This window comes from Haemaphysalis longicornis, unplaced genomic scaffold, assembly GCF_048455015.1.
Source record: "Haemaphysalis longicornis isolate Haplotype H1 unplaced genomic scaffold, Haemaphysalis longicornis Haplotype H1 scaffold_13, whole genome shotgun sequence".
Taxonomy (NCBI): domain Eukaryota; kingdom Metazoa; phylum Arthropoda; class Arachnida; order Ixodida; family Ixodidae; genus Haemaphysalis; species Haemaphysalis longicornis.
This window is the reverse complement of record NW_027526233.1, coordinates 42,094,917-42,103,865: the sequence shown is the minus strand read 5'-3', so window position 1 is coordinate 42,103,865 and position 8,949 is coordinate 42,094,917.

The window sequence follows — 8,949 nt, the reverse complement described above, 5'->3', positions numbered from 1 at the left end:
TGGTATTGTTGTATAAACAATGAAGTCATCTGCAACCATTCTTCTGAATGACTATACTTTCAGAATACTTAAGTCAGTAACCTAGAATAAAAATTTCGCCAACCTTCCCTCGCGTGAACCGTAGTGTGATGCGACGCTGGGGGGGTTCAAGCGCATTCGGAGAGCAACCATTGACGGAAACACCGCCGGAGAGCGGCACACCGGTTATATGCGCAGCGCGCCCGAAGGACAGGAGACCGCGGAGAGAGAGACAGTGCCGCGGCTATGACGCAACACAATCCAACACAATCCACTTTAATCCAATCCAATCGAATTCAATCCAAGCCGAGCCAAGCCAAGCCAAGCCAAGCTAATCGAATCCAATCCAATGCCCCTCTCGAGAGAGTGTTCGCTATCGGAGAGAAGAGGGGGAGAATGGCTGCGGACAACAACAACGGACGCACGCAGGAAGGACAGGGCCGCCAACGAGAGGTGCTCTCAGCGTCGCATCTAAAAACCACGATGTTTCCTGTACCAATCCCTGAAATAACTTTGACGTCACACCGGTAGTTGGTGAGCATTCAGGGCTCACGATGACACACTGTGGTCTTGAATATAAGCGTTTTGCAACACAGCCAATAACCTGTGAGTTAACTTGGATTTCAGTCTTTTTCTGCAATAGTAAATCGTGTGGCACCAAAAGAAACACTTTACGGAAATCCAAAAAAGGCCGTCGACACTGGTTGGGTTATTGAGCACGACTGATACTTCATGAGTATATTCCGTTAACTCGCTAACACAGAAACAGTGCTTGTGAAGCCATTTGTACAATTATAGAAAGGAATTGCCCTCTAGGTACTGCATTATGGACGAGTGAAGCATGTACAAAAGGTTTGCAGTAAATTGCTGTAAATACTATAGGACTATATTGTAAAAGAGTTTTTCGGTGACCCCATTTCTAAATAGGCAAAACGGCGTCTACATTTGAAGCGCTAACAAGGAAAAAATAAAAATAATTTTGAAAAAGGATTAGTATGCTTCGGGACACAATGTACGCAAACAATTTTAGGTGTCTGTTTGGCAGACCGTCATTTCAGAAAGCTTTTAATTCATCAAAGCGGGTTTGCAGAGTTTCTATTCCTTAGCTATCAAATATATTATTGTCCATCTGAGACTCATCCAAGAAGGTCCAGATACAACACCTGTGTTTTTGCATTCCTGAGATGGCAAACACTGAGCTAAAGTACGAAATAAATGTTCCAGCTTCTTCGGTAGCACTTTCAATCATGACACTATTCTTTTCCGGAGCAGGTATTGAAAAAGAGCCGTTTTTTTATTTCCCATATTACCTCAGATCCTTTTTATTTGGATGAAGTTTTGACTGAAAGGGCTGACAAGCTGTGGCAGCTGTCCTATTGCCGTTGAATTGACAAGCAGCTTCCCTGGCCGTGGGAAGGATGCGATTCCAAAGGCAACGCAGCTAACTGGGGTGTAAGAAACTTTCCTGGCACAGCTAAACAAGGTAGCCGAATTATAGAGTATGGCTTGCATCTTTGACGCCTGTTACATAACAAGAAGCAGGTTACGCGACGGTCACATAGTTCTAAAAGTTTTTTTTTGTTTTTAAAGTGTGTCGAAGACAACAAAGATATGATCAAGCTCGGCACCAATTTCTCCAGAATTGGCCTTTGCATTAGTAAATTTACGCCGGCCGTCTATTTTATATAGGTCTTGTGCACTTTCGAGACCATATCCTCGTGGTCGCGAATTAGTGGTATGACTACTGCGAAGAAAACTGTTCCTGGTGCATTTCTTAGAAATTACTTTAGAAGATTAGTCTTCCTCTCGGGATTCACAACAGTATTCGAAAGTTACAATAAAAGTTTGATATGTTGGCCAAGGCAGTATTTATTTGGCCAGTTATTCTTAAGCAGGCAGATTTGCGGTGACAATTAAGGGCGGGAAGGTTGAAATCTCTAGCCATAACAGGATAGTCAGTTCGAATTACATTGAATAGACTCAGAAGCTCTAATAATTCTTCCACAGAGGCTTTCGGGGGACGCTAAAAAGAGCCCACAGATAACGTTTTTCCAGTCCGAAAACTTACCTGACACCACACAGCCTCGCAAATTCTCTCTCGCACTATTCTTTTCTTATTCTTCTTTTATTCTTTTATTCTTTTATTCAATTCTGTAGTCTAAATAGGCTAAACACTTTTTGATTTAAGTCATTGGCCTTCAGCGATTCTTTTTGTTGTTGGTAGCTTCGTTTTGAGGTTAGAGTCAGATGAAATTATAAAATGCCTGTTTTTGTTTAGGTCCGGCATAAAACACCACAGCATTTTTTACCTGTCCACCTGAGTTTCTTGCTGCCAACCAGAGCTACTGCCATTTTAGTTCTGTTGACCTATTGTCTCTTCTGCTTATTAGTTTCTGCCTACCTGAGATCCTTCTGTATTGAGTATACAAGGTACTATCTGATTTAGGGTAGTGCTCTTGTTGCAAAGTTAGTTTGTGTTTGTTGTGTATCTCCACATTGTAATGGTGCTGTGGGCACCAAGGCATAAAAAAATAAATGACGCTAGTAGGTGCTGCCAAATGTCACCAGCTGCGCATTGCACCTCTTATTGAAGCCGGCCTGTTTCACTTTCCAGCCACGGTGCAGGTAGCGAACGCCACCTCTAGCCCCGCACTTCATCTTGAACGGTTTAAATCGATGCTCCAACTGGCACACGGGATCAGCTGCTCTTGTTTTTGATTTGTGGAAGCAGATAGCAAGATTTAAACCCAATGCGAAACACAGAAAGGAGCTAAGTTGTAGCTGAAAGACACTCGCCGCTGCTGCAAAGTGGCTGCCAAATGTGTGGAGCCGCCATGAGGGTACAAGAATTCCCACCTGACGGCTGAAGGTGCCTGATTGTTCATTACTGTCTTCCTTGCGCCGGCAATACAGTCATCTTTATCTGTCTGTCTCTGTTCATTACATACTGCGGGGACAAGCTCTGCCCCGTACAAACGCCAACTTTCGAATGGAATGCAACGCTATGGAGATAGCCGGAGTATAAACAAAACAACGTTGAATCAAAGTCTACCACGAGACATTAATTTCAATTCAGGTTTTTGATGAATCCACCAATTAAATGGTTCTGCGGCTACGTAGCGTGCCGAAAGAACCAACTTTTAGTAATTTGTGGCAGCAAGTACTGCGGTGACATTTTTTGCAGTTTAGGAATCGGGTGGCCGTTTGGCGGATATGGATTTGCCCAAGCATATTGCCGTCAACCATGTTTTGGACTTTGTAATAGTGTTTTTTTTTTCGGCTGGCTTCGCAGGGCTTGGTTATCTGTGTGCCGAATGAAGCGCGTGTTAATTGATTTTTTTTTGTATGCCGCACTTTTATCTCTTTTGATACGGAGAGTGTTTCGAAGTAACGTCACCAGAAAAGAACAATCTGGTTTGAACTGCACTGTTCTCGATGTAATTCGATGCTTCGAGAAACACCCACGCCCAATGATAAATACCTGCTGAGCAGAGGCCGCGTCGTTCGATTCGCCGACCCTCGCCTACGTGCGTCGCTTCGTTGACTACTGCTTCGCCGTCTAAACATTTTTTGAGTTCTTAGGGGAGCACAAGTTCGCTCCAATACACTTGTTGGAGGTGATTGGTACATGCATCGTAAACTATCTGCAAATCGCCAAGAACGCCCCACTGGTACCAGCCGCTGACACCAAGGCCTCCCATCCGAGCTCGCTTTACTACAGGAGAAAATGAAGAAGGAAGACGTCGCTACCAGCACCATGTTCAACCAAGTCAATGCTCCCGTCATTCTGCAGAAACCTCGGGAGCCCTCATTATTCCGGAAGAGGGGCTGGAGAAGCTCGAGCGCATCCGATGTTTCAACCGATGAGATGACGAAGGAATGTTGAGGCAAGTGTTTTTCTACCTCGGAGACTCGGCTCCGGTGTGGTTTGAAAATGGCGGGTGCTTTTCTTATGAAAGCGAAAAGCAAAAACCCCTGTGTGTAGGAGATTTTAGCGCACTTTAAAAATCCCCAGATGGTCAAAATTAATCCGGCGCCATCCACTACGGCATGCCTCATCGCCTGCGTTGCCGCGGCGCGTTAAAACGTACAATCAATCAACGGTTTGAAAATACCGAGAGTTTACTAACATGATGTAGCATCTTCAACACGGAATTTTCGAAAACGTGCACAACTCTCGTGCGTGAAGGATGAGTTGAGCTATTGTTTCAGACGCGATTCCAACTCACCAACGGAGTTGTAGTGTCCGTTGTCGGGAGGAAAATGCTGTTTCGATGAGCTGAACCCAAAAGGGCCGAAGATAAGAAACTGCGGTTTCTGATGCGGGGTGTTAAACAAGAGCTCTGCACTGGACTCATTCGCAACCCCCCCCCCCCTCACCCTCCCAAAATAGTGGCCTAATTTGTAACCGAAGCTTCAATGGTCCAGAGGATCCTCGACATACGATCGAGGCAGTATGATCTACCACCAAACGCGTGTTTGGCGAACCCAATCAACGCCTGCAAAACCCGCCCATATTCACTCATTTGGACGAAACCGCCGAAACGGAAATTCAGATGGACACCAGTTATATAGCCTTGGGTGCCGTTCTCGTCCAAAAACAAAGAGGTTGCGTAAACGTAATCGCCTTTGCCAGCCGTTGTCTGTCAAGGGAGGAGAACAACTACTGATCCTGAGAGAAAGAGTGTCTCGAAACTATATGGGCCATTCCAAAATTTCGCCAATGCATGTATGGGTGACTATTCGAGGTTGTGACAGACTACCATGCGCTGTGTTGACTCGTCAATTTGAAGTACCCCTCTGGGCGTCTTTAGCGGTGAAGATTATGATTTGAAGATTGGCAACCATGCATTGGAGTTGTTTATTTATTTATGCCTTTTTTTTTCGCACGGCATCGCCCGGGCTGCGTTTTCTGTGTGCCTAATGAAGCGCATGTTCATTGAATATTTTGTATGCCAAACTTTTTATAATTTTGATATGGAGAGTTTCGAAGTAACGTAATGTGCCTAGAATAATCGGGTTTGATCTGCAGTATCTTCGATGGAATTCGACGGTTCGAGAAACGCCCCCGCAGAAAGACAATTGCCCCCCTAGAAGACGCCGCGCCATTCCATTCGCCGACAGTCGCCTACGCGGGTCACCTTGTGGACTGCTGCACCGCCGTCTGTGTGTATTTTGATTTCTTAAGAAAGCCCAAGTTCGCTGTAATAAACTTGATTCTCCTTCAAGCCAACTACGTAATCCTTGGCTTCGTGAGAATATCTACCGGTGGTGTATTTTTGCGGACAGAAAACAAATTGAACAGTAGTGGATAATTCCATGCACTATAATTTTTGAGGAAGAGAAGAAGAAACAATGTTGGAGGCACACAGAGTACGTGGTCTGCAATGGCTGCCGTGTAAATATTATAAACACATCGTGCGGCTATCTCATGCTTTATGTCCTTTGTCCTGCCCCAGCCGAATATATTTATTATAGGACGTCAAGCCATCGTTGTCATCACGGGCCCAGCTCCGATAGCGCCTCGTCCGTGACGCAGTTGTCGAAGGTGCGCACAGCGCTTTGGCAAGCCACAGAACCACGCTGACAAACAAGAGGCCATTTTACCGGGAATCTTGTCACCACCCTTTAAAAACCAGCTGTTCACGAGTGTTTTGTCTTGCCAAACAAAGGCACAGAGGAGCTTCATGCATAGCAGATTATTCAGTGGGCGATACTTTTAACTGGCCAGAAGGGAGAGAGCGAACTACAAACGGTGGCTGACAATATGGCGGGCAACCTAAAATCACGCAGCTGTTGCCCAAAGCGCTTCACAGTCATCGTCTGTCCTGTCACCTGATATGGCGCATACTAACCGGAGGATGGGCGAGCCGGTAAACCTTCAAACATTCTCCACATTTCTTCGCTCTTTGGCCTGCCCAGGTCGCACTTTAACATTTGACTTCATTCATTCAATTAGTTAGGGCGCTCTCTGTTACGAAGGGTTTCTAATTTTGCAAGTTTTGTAACTTTATTGACTGACTAAGGCTTCACGGTTGTCTGTCTAGGTGAAATATTTTTATTAAAGCGAACATATTTACTGTCTGATTGTGAAGCATTGGAATTTTGTTCGCACAAAATTGCCATATACCTGGGCCGTATATTGAGTTGATTGCTATAAGGAGTTCTGGACACAAGTGCCATATTATCAGGTTCATTTTTGAAGCGTGAGCTACACTGGCCGAGGTTGATAAGTTTCGGGTGGCTCCTGGGGAGCCGTGGTGCGCATGCGCGAGGAGCAGTGACGTCACACGGCGCACAAAACCTTGGTGGCTGCGCGGCATCTGTCACATACCCCACGCTGCCAGCGTCTTCGCCGACCTCCGTTCCGCACGTGGTGGCCCGGCCCACTTGATGATCATTCGAGGGGTGGCCGAGTGTGAATCGATGGCTCGTGCGTCGCAGCAACATTGGCGTGGGCTTGTGGAACCAGCTCAGCTCTGGTGCGATTGGGGGCGCTGCAGCGGAGACGCTTGTTAAATATACATGTGTCACATAATGCGAATACCGTGTGTGGGTCATTAAAGCAGTAAGCAGTCAGAATCAATCTAAGCCTAGGCAACCATGAAAGCTAAGAATAACTAGCTGAACCTTAGCTCGCGCTTCATATATCCTGCCATAGCCGAGCTAAGCCATTTCTATTTTATTTTATTTTAAATCTTGATGTGTACGTGAACATTATATTGTCCTGAATTACTCCCTGTGTGATTATCATCATCATCTCGCACCTCTTCAGTGCGCTTCACAATAGCACGTTTAAAAAGTTTCATTAAGATAAACCTTCATTTCAAAACAGCCTTCGGACACGGTGCAGCGTGCAGTTCAATTTGCGAATAAATGGAAATGTGAAAAACGTGGTGCGGTTTGTTAGCGAACAAAAATCCGCCAGAAATACCCCATTGCTTCTAAATACTGTCTGCGCAGGCCCGAGATTATTCTTTTTCTGCGAACGCCGGGGCACCCCGCTTTGTAGTTGCTGTTAGTTCGGGACAAGCGTGATCGAAAGTTTCACGTTAGGACGAATTTCAAGCGCAATAGCGCGATCGAAGATGTTATTTATTCTCTGGACAGCTCACCACTGTCTTGAGTGGCGCAGGTTTAAGTCGCAAGTGGTATAAATGTTGACTTAGTCGTTCTACGCTCAACGCACGAGAAAACGCTCTGGTAAAAAAATGTCCGGGTATCTGCTCCTTTCGTTGGAAATGTCGCGGAAAGAGGATAGTTGGTGGCGCCCCGGCCAAATGAAGGCATCCCTTTTATTTCCCGCTCACCTCTCATGCTGTTCCTTTCCTGTATCGTTCCTGCCAAGATAACATGCTAAAGATTTGCTCAAGTGAGTTTAAATGTAACGCATTCTACTGCTGCAAGTCGGGTGTTTCTACGCCAGGGTTGCCGTACCATGGAGACGCGCGTGAATTGAGGCACCCTACTACAACATTTATAAAACTACGGTTGCTTAGTGCACGAGAGTAATAAGCGGAACGTGCTTCCCAACTTGTATAAACTTTCGTTCATAATGCCGCTTGATTTTTTTAATGCCGCGAAGAGGAAGCACTGGCAACCACAGGCGACGGTTTTTCTCCGTTGATGTGTATTTGATTTGCTGGCGCAAAAACCCAGCGTCCACAAACTTTTAAATAAAAGTACACTGCACATATTACTTATGTATTGATTTTCTGTCCTATATTTGACTAATGTCTTGTTGTTCTTCAATAATGTTGACAAATATGAACACTGACACCGGACTTAGACGTTTACATCTCGCTGTGAACATATAGGACTATTGTGCCGATTTATTTCACACTGACCAGGTGGCTGACTCGACTTACCGATAGACAGACATACAGATAGACATACGGACGTACAAAAATTTCGGCGTTTAGGTAGCCCAAGAAAGGTTATAGTCTTTAAAAAATGCGGTATGGCTTCGGTGAAACGCTCTTAGATGTGCATTTATTAAGCACGAATGTCCATGGAAGGATAGAGTGTAATATTATATAGGAAACTTTGTATATAACGGGCAATGTTGCTATATGTATTTAGGGATACGTCGCCCGGAGTTTCAACTTTAGCACACATCGTCGCATAACATCGCCACCACACAAGTAAATCATCATACGGTACTGCGGATGATCGGAATATCCACAGATTTAGAAGGGCAAATCTATGAGCCACAACGTCCTAGATGCTTAGCAAATTTTCACAGTTACTAACAAAACAGTCATACGGCAGAGGACAAAATCTTTCTAGTGTATTTGTTAGCTGTTCTTTGTAATATTTTGTTCCAAAAATAAAGTGTACGTTGACACTCGTAAAAAGCTGCGCTAAATGAGTGTTTCTGGCAGCAAGCATTTCCAAAATCGTCGGGTATCTCTAAGCATCAGTGCATTTGTTTAACGACATATTTCACCGTGTACCTAAGCCACCCCGTTTCAAACGGATGGGTAGACTTCGTCGTTAATAAGCACTGGGATAATTTTCCGGAAGTTCAAAAAATGTATACTGATATTTTATCCTAACCTCCCATGGCGTCTCTTTTCCGAACTATTTACGAATGAAAATATAATCACGTAGCCACTATTTACGTAGCCACTAACAAAACACTATTGGAGCCAACAAGTTCTTCACTAACAACTCAACAGAATACACAGGCCGGAACGAAGCAGCCTACAATGTGACGCACACACACGAGTGTCGGCGAATCGAATGTCGCGGTGTATTCCCTGCGGCGCTTCTTCCATCGCTGTTATTTCTTCTAAAAGTAATCGAGTAATCATTTAAAAGTAATCTAAAACGGACGATTATATCCAGAATTATTGACAGTTTGGCTTCGGGGTGTTTGTACATCGCTACGTATATTTGAGACAGGAGTAAAGCAGCGTAGGATGCTCC